Here is a 17052-nt window from a genome sequence, read left to right as displayed (position 1 = left end):
TAACAATTTATATGTGGCAGGTATATAAAATGATTCATTCAGTAATTTTGCAGCAGTCCTACACGAATGCCATAAGACTATTAAACTAATGTGATGATTTATTCACCTTTAGGCTTTGCCAACACTAATAGGAATTTCAATTATTAATTTCCCCAAATACTTGAAAGAATATTTTTGATAAGCCCACTCACCCATTTTCTTATTGTCAGGCGTGACACTTTCTATTTCAGGGCCTTTATCTGCCTCTCAGGGCAGTTGTTGCCTTTGGTATGTTTAAATACATGTATTTTAAAGCTCGTGATGGAATTGGTATTACTTTTGTGGACAAAGGAATCTGGTAACAAACAGTAATAATTGCTTATCATTTTTCTAAGAAATTTTAAAGGGATACATGATTGTGAAAGACAAAATAAACAAACCAGATAAGTGTACTTTTTGTCACTAAGTTCTTTTAGAAAGGTGAAAGACACATTATTATATTTTATTCAAAATTATGGTGTAGTACTGGGCAAATTTTTTATTTTATCTAATGCTTTTCTTTTATGATTTCTGTCTTTATTTTTGCACAATTTTTATGATTCATTGGTTTCCATATACAATATATGTGTGTGTGTGTGTGTTTCTCCCCAATTAACTTGTAAGTACTTTAAGGGCAAGAACAAAAAAAATCTCTGAATACTGCTTTTGACCTCCTTGTGTATCTGAACTCAAAATAGGACACAATGATCTACTCATCCTTAGTATATTTTCTAGTTTGTTCTTGGGCTGCCGATTTGTAGAATGGAGTAAATGTGCAAAGAAAGTTGACAATTTTCATCAGACATGTTGTCTTGGGAGCGTTGTATTGGGGATGCAGTCTTGCTTCTGGTATTTTTTCAATACAATTATAAAACTCCTGTCTTCCACATAGTGTAGTTTAAGGACATCACTCAGTGAGGATTTGTTAGGCACGGTTTTCATACAGAGAGGCTGAAGCTTTGCGTCTTCCTTCCCAGCCCATCTGAGCTGTGCTTTCCACACTGTTCTTTCTGTCCACTCCTCCCAAGTCTTTCTCTTTTCCTGAATACCTATGTAGAACAGCTTTCAGAAGAAACCTTTTGTAGGACTCTGCCCCTGCCTCTTCCTACTATTCACACAGGTAGCCATTGTATTTCCGCTGCTGCTTTTGGCAGCATGAAGATTTAGTGAGGTCCTCCGCGCCCTTAAACCTTCCCACTGAACCTGCTTCCAGCTTTTAATCTCACGCACTCTCACGTGGTTCTCTTCCTTCCATTTGCACTACTCCTGCCTTTACCATAATTGTTGCAGCACAGCAGAACCTAAAGGCTCTTCCTGGCTCCTTGGAATGTGCACCAAAGTACTGCCACAGCAGATTCTTCTCACATCCGTGCCCTTCTGTGCCCCTGGCCCTCAGGCTCCCCGCAACCTGACTCTGATTACAGTGAGAACAGCTGTGTCCGGGACTTACCACCTACCTGGAGCTGGGATGTTTCACACACAGTAGCTCCACTTCCATAGTTCTCATAACAACCCGAGACGTCCAGTCACACTGTGGAGAGAAAACACGCCAAAAGGTGTTTCTGCGTCTTCCTCCAGCCCATCACGCTATGCCCACCCGAGAATGGATCTGTTAGGTGCTAGAACTTGGTTTACCCACCTGCTGCTCGTCCTGACTCTGCTCTTCCAACACCTCACTAAGTACATACTAGTTGCATCCTTCAAGAGGGTGTGCTCACCCCTCAGGAAGAGACTGGAATTCCCAGGTTCTGAGGAACTCAGGATTCCTCACCTACCTCGCAGGCTGCTTAGACGTGAAGCGCATTTTACACTGTCCTCAGCGCTCCAAGGATGGGGTGCAGTTAGTGCAGGAAGGCTAAGTGGTTTCCCCACTCCACTAGGTTTTCCTCTACTTGTTTTTGACAATTTACAGGCAGCAGACACCTTTATCGGTGATGTCAGTTGACTTAGGCACGGCTGTTGATCATAATTACATTGGACTTCCTGTGGTTCTATTTTGTTTGATTTAAAAGTTCTCACTGCTTTTAAAGTACACTAAGTGTTCCAGATGCATCCTCAAGTGCTCATAAACAGTATACCCGTCCGAAACACCCAGCATTATCTTTGAAGGCTACACAAGCACACCAGAGAACACAAGGGCCAAGCCCGTCAGAGGGTAGCACAGAACTGCAAGATCCACGCAAATGGAGGAAATGAAAAGGTTCGGAACAGAAGGGAAACACAAGTAAAGGCAGAAAACTGCATTCTGTTGAAAAGGACTATTGATCACAGCTATCAAGAGCTGGAAGCTTAGAATTCGGTATCCGGGAACCGACTTTTACTTTCTTGTCTTTGGTCTTGCTGGGAAATTTCTTTCCTAGACTCAATAAATGTCATTTTCAGGCCTGAATCAGTTCATCAGCCAGGGGCTCACTCAAATCTTAACAGTTTAACATTTTCCCTGCGTGTTTTATTCAGCACAAAATATTCATAAAAGTCACTTTCAAGAGTCAACTCCATTTTATGGTCATTTACATATCACTCCAGAAGCTTAAAATACGCCTTTTATGACACAAGTTTCATTCTTTCCGAACTAGGCTGCATTTTAACATCTGCCACAAACGACTGTCCCCTGAAGACAGTTATACAAGTTCAAACTCTCGCGCCATTTACTAAGGTGTTGGCTGTCTTTGCTAAAATAAAATTCAGATATTTCTACTTTGGTGACATTGCGTCCCTGTATCCCACCAGGGTGAGCCGCGCTTCGCGTTTCCATCCCCATTTTTATCCTTTCTTCTCAAGTTGGAACCAAATCTCTGATGATATGTGAAATTCTTCTTTTCCCTGGAAAGGTGGTGCAAGGTGCTCTGTCCCTCCCCCAACTTCCGCCAGTTCCCAGGGCCGCGCCCGGCGGCGAGCAGGTATGGGCGGAGCCTGGAGGGGGCGGGCCCGGGAGGCGGGGCCAGCTTCCGCCCCGCCCCCAGGTGTGCGCCCCGCCCCCCAGGTGTGCGCCCTGCCGTCCGCCAGGTGCGGACCTACCGGTTGGCAGCGCGGGCAGGGAGAGTGGCTGCGCTCGTCTGGCCTGCGGACGCCGGGCTGGGGTTTAGAGTTCGGAGGCTCCAGCGCTGGCCGCGCGCGGCTACGGGGCCGCCGCCGGTGTGCAGGGGACCCGCCCTCCGCCGCGCTGCTGCTCGCCGCTCCTCCCCCTGCGCGGCGCCCGCCGCCCCTTCCCGGAGCAGACCTGCGCGGGCGGTGAGTGCGGGCCAGTCCGCGGCGTGCGGGGTCGGGTTCGCGCGGCCTCCCCCTCTGCTCCCGGTCTCTCCCGCTCCAGGCCTCCTAGGGGTGCAAGCGCGCCGGGAAGTTTGCAAAGTTTGCTCGCGGGCGAGGCATGCCGGGAGGGAGCACGGCGCTGCTCTTGGGGTCGCCGGTTCGGTTCCCTGGGGAAGGAGGAGGAAGGGGAAGCCTGGGGAGGAGGACTGGGCTCCCGGGGAAAGTGGGTGTCTCGGATGAGACACCTCGGGCGCCCGCAGATCTGGAGTCGGAGCCGAACGTGAGGGAGGAGGCGGCCTCTCCAACCTGGCCTGGGCAGGTGGTGGAGACCTGTGCTGTGCAGGCTGCTGCCAGCCTGGCTGACTCGGCTCGCGGTTCGCTCCTGGGTGACTCGGCTTGAGAGCCAGTGCTCTAGGGTGCGGTGACCTTACGGACAGCGTGACCCCAGTCTGTCCCGGGCGGGGACTCGGAGGCTTCAGGCGGGTTGTAAGCCGTGTTCACTTGGGGAAGGCCAGGCGGCAGCCAAGGGGTGTGCGAGTGTATGTATGTGCCTGTATGTGGGGGGTGGGGGCGCTGGGATCACCGCGCGTGGAGACCACAGTGCGTTACTGGGAAGAAGAGCCTGGCAGGTTGGGCGCAGCTGTGCTCTTCCCGGCGCTGAGGGTTCTTGTCACAGGACGGAAAGTGCAGCTGAGAACTCCACGGAGCGGAACACTGGAAAAGGGCGCGCTGCTGGCGAGCAGTCAGAGCTCCAGGATGGTGTGCAGCAGCCGGTTTCCTGACGCCGCTTGCTAAAACCTTGCCAGGTTCTTGGCAGGCCCCGCCCTGCCGCCTCTCTCATCCCAACAAGCGGCACAGCCCAAAGGAGAACTGTGACTGATGCTGAATCAGTGCTGACCAGCACTGGGAAAGTGGGGCAGACAGTGCGAGGACATGGAGGGGAAAGCTGGTCCTGTAGTTTTCCAAGGGACTAGGTCTTTGCTTTGTTTCTCTGTCTTCATCCTAGTTCTCATGAGAGAAAGCCCCACACCTCCAGACCATGGATTCCACGCCCTTGCTGTTGCGCTGGAGTGCACGTGTGCCCACTCCTGGGTTGCTGGCTGGTCCCTGCAGAGCCTGCCCTGAGGGAGTGGGTGGAAATTGGCAGGCTCTAGACCACAGGTGCCCAGGATTTACTGTGGGAAGCTTCTCCAGTTGAGCAGTTGCTGAAAGGTATTGCACAGATAGAGACACACCACACCTCTGCTGCTGACTCAGTGATGTCTGGTGTGATTGTGCTTGTCAGTTTAATAGTTTATAACTTTCTAAACTTGGGAGTGAATTAATTTTTATTACTCTTTCTATTATGTCCCCTCCTGTTACCTCAGCCTCTTACAGTTTGAGGTAGAGGTTCACCCACTGAGTGCTCTCCGACTATCAGGTACTCTGCAGCAGCTCACCTTTTGAATGTCTTTCAGTGATGTCAAACAGTGCTGAGTTTCTAAGGTGTAACACTGCTGTACATTTATGTCTGCAGAATCTTGTGGTGAAGCTGTGATCCCAGTAAAGTGGGTGTTTTCTGAAACATAAATCTGGTTGGAGGAGGCCCAGTTAGCTTACTTTGACTAATTATTTATAAAATTACAAGTTGTCCTTGTTTAGCTAGTTAGGTAGCTTGGCAGGTTTGTTTCTTGGTAACTTGCAAAATGTAAGTGTCCCAGGCATGTTTCTCAATTCAGATCTGTTCAGTGCAGTGTTACTGTTAATTCTGAAGTGTACTTTTGCTCACTTGATTTCTAATCTGGAAATAGGTTGCACTGTAAAACTTTTCTGGTGAGTGCATCATTGGGAAATCAAAATACAGCCCTCTTCCTCATGAATGCAGAATTATTAGCAGTGGCCACCAAGGGTACCTTTGGTAGGCTTTTGAATAAACAGTACTGAAGCACCTTTAACAATCAAGGCCACTGATTTTTCTGACACAATCTATGAGAACCCTCCAAGGGAATTCCTTCCTCAAGGTGGGCGGGCTGGTGGGCACAGGTACTGTCTTGATGCAGCCCAGCCCACAGGGGTGGAACAGGTTTTTCAGGAAGGTGGGTGCTGCCAGTCATTGGCAGGCTGAGTGCTAGGTCAGCCCAGCCAGGAGGTAGGCGTTGTGGGAGTTCCTGGGGAGTGGGGTTGTGTGTGTGGTGCTGTGGGGAGCAGGTTGACATTAGATTATTAAGAAATCAAGAGGGCTAGCATGTGCAGCAGGAGAGGTGGACAAGAGGGGAAATACTTAAAGGTTGTTCTCAGTGGTTATGATGCTTTGGGGACTGTGAGTTGGGGTGGAGGTGGGGAGATGATTCCTAGGTGCAGCACAGTCTTTGTACATGGCTGTCTTATAGAGTTCTTCAGTTACATGATCATGGGTGATATGAAGAAAGTTTTCCTCTGGGGACATCTAATTGCTCCCCAATTTCTAGTTTGTTGTTTTACCCTGTCCTTAGAAGTGGAGTTAGACATCTCCTAAGGGCAATGGGCCTTTATGTTTTGAACTAAGTGTCCAGTAATTTGTAGACTACACATCGCTGGGGTAGATAAAGCAGTAATGGTCAGCCTGTCTTGAATTCTGGCTTTGGGTCAGGTGTAATCACTATGCTGCTGACAGAGGCCTGTTTTAAATTACTTAGGTGAAACTTTTGCAGTAATGGTGTGGTCTAATGGTATCACTTACGCTGTTTTACCCACTCACTAAACATTCACGATGATGTTCTGAACAAGATACTGTTCATGTACCTGCACCTTGAAACCATAAACTCAAGTATCACATGGTTTCCCATATAATTTGAAAAGCAAATTTAGAAGATAGATAACAGGAAGAGAGATCTTTTGCAAATGGAAAAGAGATCTAGAGATGACAGGAGGCAAGGAAGGGAAGGGAAGGCAGAAGAATCCAGACATGTTACGGTCACCACCAACTCGCTGCAATGAACGCAATCATTATGTGCAGCAAACAAGACTAACAAAACTTCAGAAGCTCATGGCTAAAAATGATTGTGAGTGCACAGAGACATGAGTGTATCAGGTTCATTAATTTTCTTTATATTCTCCAAAGGCCCTTGAACATACTGGATGTGTTCATTAGTCATTTGTGAATGTGAATATCTAGATTTTGGACAAAGTACTTGAATCCTGCTGATCTCTCGGGTTTTCCCACTAGCACAAGGAAAGGTTTGGATTATGTGATCACTCCCTCGTCCCACCCTGCTCTGAAATTCTCTGCAATTGCTTTTGATTGAGGGCACCATAAAATAATGGTAAGTAAGGTCTCCCCGCAGTATTACTGGCAATCTCATTCTTCCCACTTGGGTTGTCAGCTTTTCATTTCAGAGGGTTTGGGTTGTCCATTTAAACAGGTTGCTTTTCTGACTGTATAAGCATTACTCAGTTGGGGGAAGAAATGGAGGTTTTCAGAGCAGGCAAGAGTGGCGTGTCCCGCCCCATGGCTGGATTAGTCATTCACTGGGACTTCTGTCTGAGCTGTCATTTACAACATGCACGGGCAGCATCGCCTTTCAGTCCTAATAGCACATTGCTGCAGCTCCTTCGTCTTCTCTGACTCACTCATCCTTGCTTTGTGGCGTTTTGAAAGAATTGTGTGTTCCTCAAATAATAATGGAGCTTTATGATTATTTTCTGGAGAAGGGTGCGACATGTTTTTAGAGCTGACTCTGCCCTGTGATTCCTTTTTCACTCTCAACTCTTTTGTCTTTCTTGCCCCTTCTTACCCTTCTACCCTTTTCTTTTCCTTCCTTTCCTCTTGCATGCTTTTCTTCTCATTTGTTTTTTCTACATGTTCCCTCTTTCTATCTCCTCTTTCTTTTCTTTTTGTATCCATTCATAGTTTTCCTTCTATTTCCTATTTCTATCTGTCTATTTGTTCATCCATTCACTTATTTATTGTTATTATTTCTGTCATCTCTACAGTGGAGTTCTCTAATACATTGTACGTTTCTAAGCATCTAAAATCAAATTTATATGCATGTCAAATAATAAACATATATCATACTAGGATTTTTTTTTTTTTTTTGAACTAGGGACTGAACTTACACCTCTGAGCTAAGTTCCTCATCCAAAATTTTACCTGGTTTTCTTTTTTCCATTTTATAGAAACTTTATTCTTAATGGCTGAAATATAATCATACATTAGCTTTGAATGATAAATGTAGTATTCAACCATTTCTAGTATTTTATATACAAAAAATTATTCCTTTCTTTCTCAATAGAATATGTGTTCAGTGAAAACCTAATTAAAGCTAAAAACTTTCCTGTTTTGGTAGGTCTTCTCAGTTCCATTTTTGCGTTAGTTATATTCAGCTTATGAGATAAACATTATTAAAATCAAGACCTTAGTTTTTCCATTTGCCAAGAGGGTGTGGCGTCAGTTGAAGTATTTGGAAGTTGATGGATTGAAGACTGGAATTATCATAGAATATGATATTGAGAGTTTAGGGACTGTGTAGGAAAGTCCAGGCTGTTTAAAGATCAAAAGTAGGAGGTCACTTGTACACATAATTGAATTTTCTTTTTAAAAAAATCTCAGCAGGAAAACAGAACTGAAGAAAATTAAAATTGCAAAATATTTCTACAACTCCTGTCTTTGCTCTATGGAATAAAACCATCAATCCTTCTACATGGAAAGTGATAAAAAAATGTCTTATTGCAAAAAAACACCAGTTTGTATTGTACAAGGCCAATTCTTATACATTCAGGTTGAAATCCATTCTCTGAGAATCACTGTCACTAGTTAAATTCATAATCAAAGCCATAAATGAGTCCTATTATTAAAAATAGGATTTTCAAGCTACTTGAAAATCTTTGTTTATATAGTTGAATTTCTTCTATGTTGCATGTTATATGTTGTGTGTAGATGACTTAGAATAAGAAATGCTAGAGAAAAAGAGGGTAAAATCTCTCCAAGGTCATTGGATCCAAAATATGATTCCAGAAAGCTGAGCTCAGATTTTTGGAACATCTTAAGTGGCTGTGTGGCTCTCTCTCTCCTAAACAACTTGACAAAGTCATTGATTATTTGAGTTAGCGAAATTAATCATTTTTAAAAATATAACAACACAGTGATGCCTTTCTTCAATCTATTTCTTGTGCATCTGATATTATTTTCTTGATTTGTATAACAAGTGGCTAAAACTAAAGTCAACAGATTGTTTCAGAGAGCATAATCAAGCGTGGCACATGGGATGCATGCCAAGATGTGTTTACTCACGTGATGTTGTAGGGATTGCTAAGTGCTAGCTGTATCTCTTAGGAGAAAGCTATGTTGAGAGACAGAGGGACTTGTCTTTGAAATCCATTTCACTTTAAGCTGCAGAGGAGTAGAAAAAGCAGGATTTCTTTACCTGTCTACAAATCCACACCCCCAGATAGGCTGGTCACGGAGACACAGTGGGAGCAGTTGCAGTGAGATGTGCTTTGGTGGTTGTCTTCTTCCTCTCCGGCGCACTGCCACAGGCCTGAAGGATAAATGAGAGTGAAATGGAGGCCTGCTAGGTGCACTTTGTGTGGGATCAGCCCATAAATACCCGTCCTGTTGTGGCTTACATTACAGTCACCCCTCTCAGCCAGCCATGGGAACCCCAGCGTGGTGCCCAGTGTGCCCCACAGGACCTGCAAATCCCTCTGTATGGACCCAGCCAGCAGTGTACACATTTAGAGGGTGTATTGATTTGTCCCTTATTTATGTGTGAGGGCTCTGTCAATGAATGGAAAAAGCCAATGAAGACAGTTATTTGGAAAAGAATGGCAGGTCTCACTGTAGTTGGGAGTTTCTTGGGAAAAAATAAAAGGATAGGCATTTTATTACAAATACAAACAAGCTATCTCGGCAAGCTTGATTAAAAGTGAATTCTAAACGAAAATCACTAAAAAAGAATTGGTAGATACTGAGAATACTTTAGCAATTCTGATTATGTATGGTGTTGTTTTCCTTAGATTAAAATAAATCTTCCCATACCAGTTGTATCATTAACATTTAATATTGGCACTCTAAATAATAATAATAAAATAATAAATAATTTTGGCACTCTAAATAAATTTGTCTACACTTATACAACTTTCACAAAATTTTTCCTGTTTCTAAACTTCTTTTTAACAGTCTGAAATTGCTTTTAAACAGCCACATATATTTTTGTCTCTTGAGACTGGTTTTCTTAAGACACATTCTTTGCAGGCTCTTGCTGTTGCATAGATGAGGTACACTGCTCTTGCTGGCCATATTTAAGAAGTCTTTTAATACTTCATTGAATATACATAACCATATATTTATGGTAGTTCCCCATAGCATTTGCCCTGTAAATGTCAGTGCATTGAGAGAGTGATTTTTTTATTTTCCCAGACTCACACGGCAAGACAGGTGTGTGCACGTGGAAGGTTTGCCTGTGTGGGGCCCTTGCTGCCTGCAGATTTTTTATCTAAATATAACCTCCTTATGAATTTTGCTGAGGTTCTGGAGTTGAAAGATTTTTAACCTTACTTCTGTGGCCTTGGGGGTATGCGATGGGTGTTGTAGAGTGAGGAGGAGGGGGCTGGGCAGGGAGACCTCCAGTTATTTTGTCTGCATATGACACAGTGTCTCAGTTTCTTTTCTCTTGTTGCTGAGACAAAATACCTGACACCCAGAGTGAGAGGAGGAAAGGTTTATTTCACTTACAGTTTGCAGAGGTTTCAGTTGGTCATCGGCTGGCTCCAAGGCAGGATGGCCTGACAGAGAAGAGTTTGTAGTGCCCACAAGACAACAAAAGCAGCAACGGGGAGGAAACAAGTCTCTTTTTGTCCCTCATATTGTGTCTGGTCTACTGGGACTAGGGTGGTGCCAATCCAGTGGGCTGTATTGGGACTCCAGCTGATTTAGGAATCACATACCCTTGATCCCAGAGTCACACACTACCTCTGAAAAGGCCCAGTGACTGCATGAGGCTTTGGGGGACAGCTAGACACAAACCATATTGCAGTGAAGGCAGAACTGAATGCTTGGCATGGAAGAAAGTAGGCCCTTGTCTAAGGCAGCTGCAAGAGGGTCCTGATAAACCAGAACTCAAAACATGACAGCCTTCAAGGAGCTTGTGTTCCGGTGAGGTAGCAATAGCAGCCAGCAAATGTGCAGACACCATTATTGCACGTAGCAAGTACAATCCAGTTCATTGAAGTGGGTCATGGGAGTAAGCATGGCAGGTTGCAGGGGGATTTCTTTAAAATAAATAGGTGACCTGAGCAATTGAGGGAAGCAAGGAAGGAAAGTTGCGGGGAGGGACTCAGCCAGTCAGCTTGCTGCGTAAGGTACTGGAGTTTCACCTTAATGACATACCAATGTAGAGCTCTGACTGAGGGAATTAGCAGGGAATCTTCCATGTGAAGCGGAAAACCCCTGCTAGACACCCAGGGTAGGTGTCTAACTAGACACATCTGTGAGTCTGGAGAGAGGGGAACAGGCAAGTCTAGAGATTGGTGAGTCATTCTGGAAAGAAGAGTGAAACGCAGAGAGAAACACCCAGCCCTGGAACAGGAAAACTAGGGGCTGTGGTGACATTTGAGGGAGGCTACCAGGGAAGGAGCCTGCAGGACTCCTCAGCAATGACCTCATATTCTGTTGGTGCAAATGGACAGTCACTGTTTAACAGCCATGACCCCAGCTCTTCTGGGTGTTTTCAACAAGAAGATATGGTTGTCTGGTGGCAAGTTTAGCTACTTCTTAGAGCGGAGAGATACACATGTTCTTGAATCCAGAATCTGGATTTATGTCTGGATTTTTTCCAACAAACCAAAGCCTCACACTGATGTTTTATCTGGTTGTAAAATGTGGTCTTGTCAGCTTCCAGGAGCTGATCTGGAATGCTGTGTAAGTTACTCGAGTTTCACCTTAATGACATACCAAACATTCACAGTCAAAATTAATTTGAACACCAATTAATCTTCATGTTGAAATGTTTATATAAAAATAAAACCAATACCAGAAACACAAGTAAAGTGAGTCATGTTTTGTAGCTAATTTGTATCACTGAAAAATGTGAGACTTGAAACCTTAGTTCATTATAATTAATTTAAATATACAGGAACTCTGTGGAATGGCTTTAACACAACTTAGCAATGAAAAATAAAAATTTTCAAGAGAATCCCCCAAACACACTTGAAATCTCTGTTCTTCTAGTGCAAGTCTCATTTGAAATTAATGTGTTTCTGAGATAAGTCTATCCAGTAGAATCTATCGGTTCATCTAATCACTGTGTTTCTAATTAGTCTTCAGATGCCTTTCATAAATGGGTGATACACAATATTACCAAATCAGTAACCTCTATTTACCATAAACAGGTACAGTGAATGCTTGCATTTTAAAAAGTTCTGCATGTGCACTTTAATTTTTACTGATGCCTGTTTCAGCATTTTCTGATTTGTCATCCTTCAATCAACTTTCATTCTGTTCCCTCAAGTTATTAAGGCAGGGTATATTTAGCTGATCATTAGTTAGCTTTGTGCTGAGCATTAAGAATTACTCTAACTCGATATGACACTGCCCTTACAGAGCTCCCTATCCCAGTGGACAGAGTAGAGAACAATGCATTTAAATAGCACCTGGCAAGAGGGGGCATGTGCCTTGCAGCTCCTGATGCATGTGGTTATTTTAAATGTTTTATTTATGATTTCCATACAAAATGGCTGTAGTATCTGAATATTTTGTACTTATTTGTATATTGCTATGTAAGAATTACTTAACAGTTTTTAATGTAGGTTAAAGCTATCAGTTACCATCTACATAAATGAGAAGAGAGATAATATTAGAAAGGCCAAAAATAACCAGTGAGATACTTCTTTTTAAAAATATTTCTCCTTTGTAAAATAGCACACGTTCATTGATAAACATTTGTTAAAAATGGAGAAGTGAAAAGAAGCGTCAAAAAATAAAATCCTCTGTTGAACCAGCATTCAAAGAATACCCTCATTTTTTGGTACATCTTTTTTCTTTTGATTTTGGTTGAATTTTCTGATTATAAGTTTTCTATTGTTGTAGGCTTCTTATTACCTACATAGTATCATAGAAACATTTCTACATGTTATTAAAATCACTAGTGCAGATTTCACATTCTTTTTTTCTTTTTTTGAACAGCGTTCTGTATGATACTGTTGAGTTGATTCCCTAACACTCCCTCAAAAAAGAGGCAGAAGGTGGCTATTCCAGATGGCTGAACATATCATTGTATTTCAAGTGATCGATCTCCCTGGAGAAAACATGGAAATTCCCTTTTCTCAAATACCTCACCCTATGCACCTCTTCCACTTAGCTGTTTCTGTCATGTCTTTTATAAATAAAATCCAGTAAACAAAATGTCATGCTACTTTAACAATGCTTCTGAAATTGCCAAGAGTCTGGAATATCGTGTGTAGTCTTGAAACAATAGAGCGCTTCCCCTGTGTGACTTTGAGACTGTGGTAATCAAAACTGTAATCCTGATATGTGAATCAACAAAGAGACTACATAACAGAAGGACCAACCCTGAGACAGATTTGTGTGGTCACGTAATTTTCAGCAAAAGCACGAAAGCTTTTTAGAGGACTACAGTGTTGTTTCAGTAAAGAGCTGTAGAACAAAGGGTGGTACATATGAAAAAAACCACCTCAGTCAGGAAATACTGTTCAAAAAGTAGTTGAAGATGAATCAGAGGTGTAAAATGTAAATGCAAAACTAAATCCTAAAGAAAGTGAGTGTTCCACGATGTAAAGCGCCTGTGAGTTTGCCGTGTGTTTGCAGTGACCTCCCAGGCTGGGACTTGCCACCCACTTAGTCCTTGGAATTCTGCAGAGTTTCCTAAGGGCTTGGTTTATAGCAAGTGGTCATGTTATGGGTGGGGGGGTTTCATAGGGTGAGAGATGAATACTTCTTTCTCAAAGTTGCATCAAAATTTCCCAGTGTAGAAGCGGTGTTATGAAAGGGCTTGTCCAAAAATATGACCTCTGGGTTTCTTTCTGGCTGTTTGGCAGATTCACAAAGTGATCAAGGGAGTGACGAATGCCAGGTGACGTGTCCAGGACACAGGAGCAGAAGGCCCGGAACATGTGTGGGGTGTGGGTTTGAGGGTTGTGGGTCTGTCTGCCTGGGCTGTATGCTCCCCTGGAGCTGAACAGCATGGAACCCAGGAGGAGGGGCACTGTGGGAGACAGCCACAGTTGGGTGACCCATTGCACACCTCAGTCCAGTGGACAGGGGAGGGAGGGAAGGAGCCCTTACCAGGAGCAGCTGGCCCGCACGGCCTCTGTGTCTAGTCTGCAGGCTGACTTGTCTGAAATCTTCTTCCTTGTCTGAAATGAGGAACTTGCACATATCAGCAAGAACTTTTTCTTCTGGTTTTGATCTAATGTATCTTTCTTTAAGAGGCACTTTTAATTAAAAATGCAGGAAAAGTGGACAGAGAAAGCTGACTGGAGAATCTGTGTCCTGTCACCTGTGTGGGAAGTGTTTTCTAATTCCTTGCTTCTCCCCATTTAGTGATGGCAGGCAGGATCAGACTGTCTTGGCATGTGAAGCAGAGAGTGCTGTAGGAGACCAACTTGTTCTCTTCCAGGACTCTGCCCAGGAAAACCCCAACAGCCCTCTGCTTGGTTACGCACAAAAGGGAACAGCATGGTGGGAAAATCATGAGGCTGCCCTGTTGAGCTCTGTACAGTTTTCTCCTATTACTATTTCTCCATGAGCTTTTTATGCCAGGTATAAAGTGGAGGATTTAATCTCATTAGTCTCTGAGGCACCCTTTGAGGTCCATGCGTGGCATTTTGCCCGTTTTCCTGGCAAGTAGGGAGCGTGAGGCTTCCAGCCCAGATGGAAGCTGAATTCAGACCCTGGGCTCTGTCACCCTCCCCACCACTTGGCCACCCTGTGACTCGTCCTGTGGCCTTTCCATCATTCTGTTTGCCTACTTCATGGCAGTTGAGGGTCACTGTTATTTGTCTCTAAAAGTGTCGCCTTTGTACTAAAAAATTGTGATTTTTTGAACTGGTTTTCATGATTTCGTAGTGGTCTTATATCCTGTGCATTACGGCATGTGTATAGCCAGCTGCTCTTTTTTTTTTTTTTTTTGTACCAGGAATTCAACATAGGAGCTCACATCTGCCAGGCAGGCGCTGTGTCGCTGAGCCGTAGCCCCAGTCTCTCAGCTCACAGAAATTGAAACCTCTAAACTTATTGCCATAGATTTTAGTGCTCTTAATGTTTATCAACTGTTTTTACACCATTTTCAGTATTTGTTCTGGTGTTTAACCAATACGCTGCTGTTCAGTTCTGCACATTGTATCAAGGTGCTTCATTTATTCATCCAGACAGTGTGACGCTCGCTCTCAGAGTGAGACCAAGAAAGGAGCACTTGACACAGTGCAGGATACAGGCCCCTGAAGACAGCCCTCTCCCACTCCTGGGATGCCAAGCTGGTGATGGGATGTACTCAACAGTAGTTTATGTGGGGGTAAAAGAAACGTTACTTTCTTATATAGAGAAATCCTCTGTAATTTGATCATGTAGTGCAAATGAATGGTTTCTTGTTTTTTCTCATTGATTTATTCATGGGAACTACCAAAGTATACCTCTAAATGACAGTGATTATGTTGGTTGTGTGTGTGTGTGTGTGTGTGTGCTTTTTTGTACTGGGGATCAAACTCATGACTGGGCACTTGCAAGGGAGGTGCTTATGCTGCTGAGCTAAATCCCCTGCCCATTGTGATTATGATTTAATGTCAGTAACATTTACTGGGAGCCCTTTCCCCAGTATCTGGAATTCCTGTAATTTGGAGTAGGGATGGTGAATGAATTAACAGTCAAAATAAACAAACCCTAAAATATTGCTGTGGAAGTGATATTGCTACACTGCCTTCCAACTAAAAATTAGGGAAATTAAATAATTAGGCATTGAGCAAATGGAATTTTCCTTTGGGATTCTTGGAATAAACTAGAGGTGTTCAGGTCTGTCCTTTTATGCGCTTTCCAAGATGAAGTACTCTACTGTGGCTCCTCAAGGTGTCTGTCTACACCTCTACCCCACCACTGAGCATGCTTTTCAGCCTGTTGAAAAATCACACTCTGGGTGACCATGACCTGTTGGCCACTTTATCATTCATGTTTTTGTGAAGTAAGTTTAGAATCTTAATGGGTTTTGATGTCAAAATTGGATGTCGATTTGTACTTGATAGCTTGAGTGCCATAGTACATTTTTAGTTTAATAAAAACTCCTTTAATGCCTTAACTGCCACCTTAAATTTCTGGTGATCAAATTTGAAGACAAACAGAATCTTGGCAACTAAAATTTGAAGATTGAAGAGATCTATGATTTTCAACTTTTATAGGCCATGGAGTATTGTTTAAAAGGAGAGATGTTTTGAAACAGTTTCTTAGGAACCATTTTTCCCAATCTATGAGTAGACATTTTGATACACATCTTCAAATCAGCTGCCAGGAAATAAAGATGTTACTGATTGCAAAATATGCATTGAAGTTAAATCAGAACTGGTTTCATATTATCATATAAACTAGAAAAATACTTAAAATGAATTGTAGTTCTTTTGTTTGAAATTGCCTTGGCTAATAATAAAGACTACCTCAGTGGCTGCTGTCTTTGAAATGTTCTGGGGCAGAATGCAGTCCAGGTCTTTTCATTATCTGGCCCTGCCAGCAATTCCTGGATTCCTAGCATTCCAGTCTGCCTTCACATTGGGCTCTCCTCAAAGGTCTTCCTTGGGTCTCTGCTTGTAAAGGTCAACTTGCAATAGATTCCACCTTGATCAGTAGGACTTCCTCTGAACTGGTCATATCTACAAAGACCCCACTCCCAGTGAAGTGGGACTCATAGGTCAACAAGTCTTAGGAGAGGACACAATTCAATAGCTAAAGTAAAACTCCCCATTACCCAAACTCTTATCTCAAAAAAAAAGGAAGAGAAAATAAAAGAGAAAAAAGAGAATGTACAAACAAGACCTTTAATGGTGTTGAAAGGTTGTAATGCTCTGCTGTTGTGTTAGTGGGTTTCCTCTTACTATCATAAACTCCCCAAGATTGGGTAATTTATAAAGAGGCTGACTTAGCTCACGTTTCTTCTAGTGAGGGCCTTGTGCTGGGTCAGTTCATGGCAGAGAAGTGGAAAGGGGAGATGAGTGTGCACAGGAAGTGTACTTCTGTGTTGGACAGGTGGGTGGAACGACCCTGATTTAATAGTCTCCTCTCACCGTAACTGAGGGAGTCCTCTGGCCTCACTCACTCCCATGCGTGTGTCAGTCTCAAGATCTGAGCCAGTCTCTGGAGAAAGACATCAATCGAGGCCTGAGGGCAGTGTCCAGCTGCTGGCCATACTATTACGTTGGATACCAGGCTTCCAGCACAGAAACTCTGCAGCCAAGCCATCCATGAAACTCAGCACTTCTATGTGAAGTCAGCAAGCAATGCTGTATGGGTCTTGGCACCGTGGCCTTTAAAGGGCCAAGTGATTCTTTATTGAGGGGTCTGCCCTCTGCATCTCAGTGCGTCTAGCAGTGCCCCTGATCACTCTACCCATTGGACATCAGTGGCCCCCTTCCCTGCAGACAGTGACCCTTAACACCACCTCCCGATAGTGTCTTCAGGGCCCATCTCCCGTGCTGAAAATCACTGAACTACAGTGAAATGTGACTGAGGACAAGGTAGCACCTCCCACAGTGACCAGGACACTCACGTTTCTGCATGTGTACTGGTGCATGCCAATCTGTTAAACTAATATAAACTATATAATAAAAGAAACA

The 17052-nt window shown here is 43.6% G+C and overlaps 1 protein-coding gene across 1 annotated transcript in view; it reads left to right on the top strand.

The window, feature by feature from the left end:
- Nucleotides 1–3109: 3109 nt before the first annotated feature.
- The window catches only part of Fam83b (family with sequence similarity 83 member B), a 73272-nt gene continuing 59329 nt past the window's right edge, over nucleotides 3110–17052 (top strand). The window contains exon 1 of the mRNA XM_003462299.4: nucleotides 3110–3249. The gene's annotated coding sequence lies outside the window, so the exon portion shown is untranslated. The remainder of the gene's footprint in view (nucleotides 3250–17052) is intronic.

Source organism: Cavia porcellus, unplaced genomic scaffold (assembly GCF_034190915.1).
Source record: "Cavia porcellus strain 051 isolate PalLab524CR breed Dunkin Hartley unplaced genomic scaffold, mCavPor4.1 scaffold_7, whole genome shotgun sequence".
Classification (NCBI taxonomy): Eukaryota; Metazoa; Chordata; class Mammalia; order Rodentia; family Caviidae; genus Cavia; species Cavia porcellus.
Note: the sequence above shows the minus strand (reverse complement) of the source record. Positions and strands in the feature narration are given on the sequence as shown.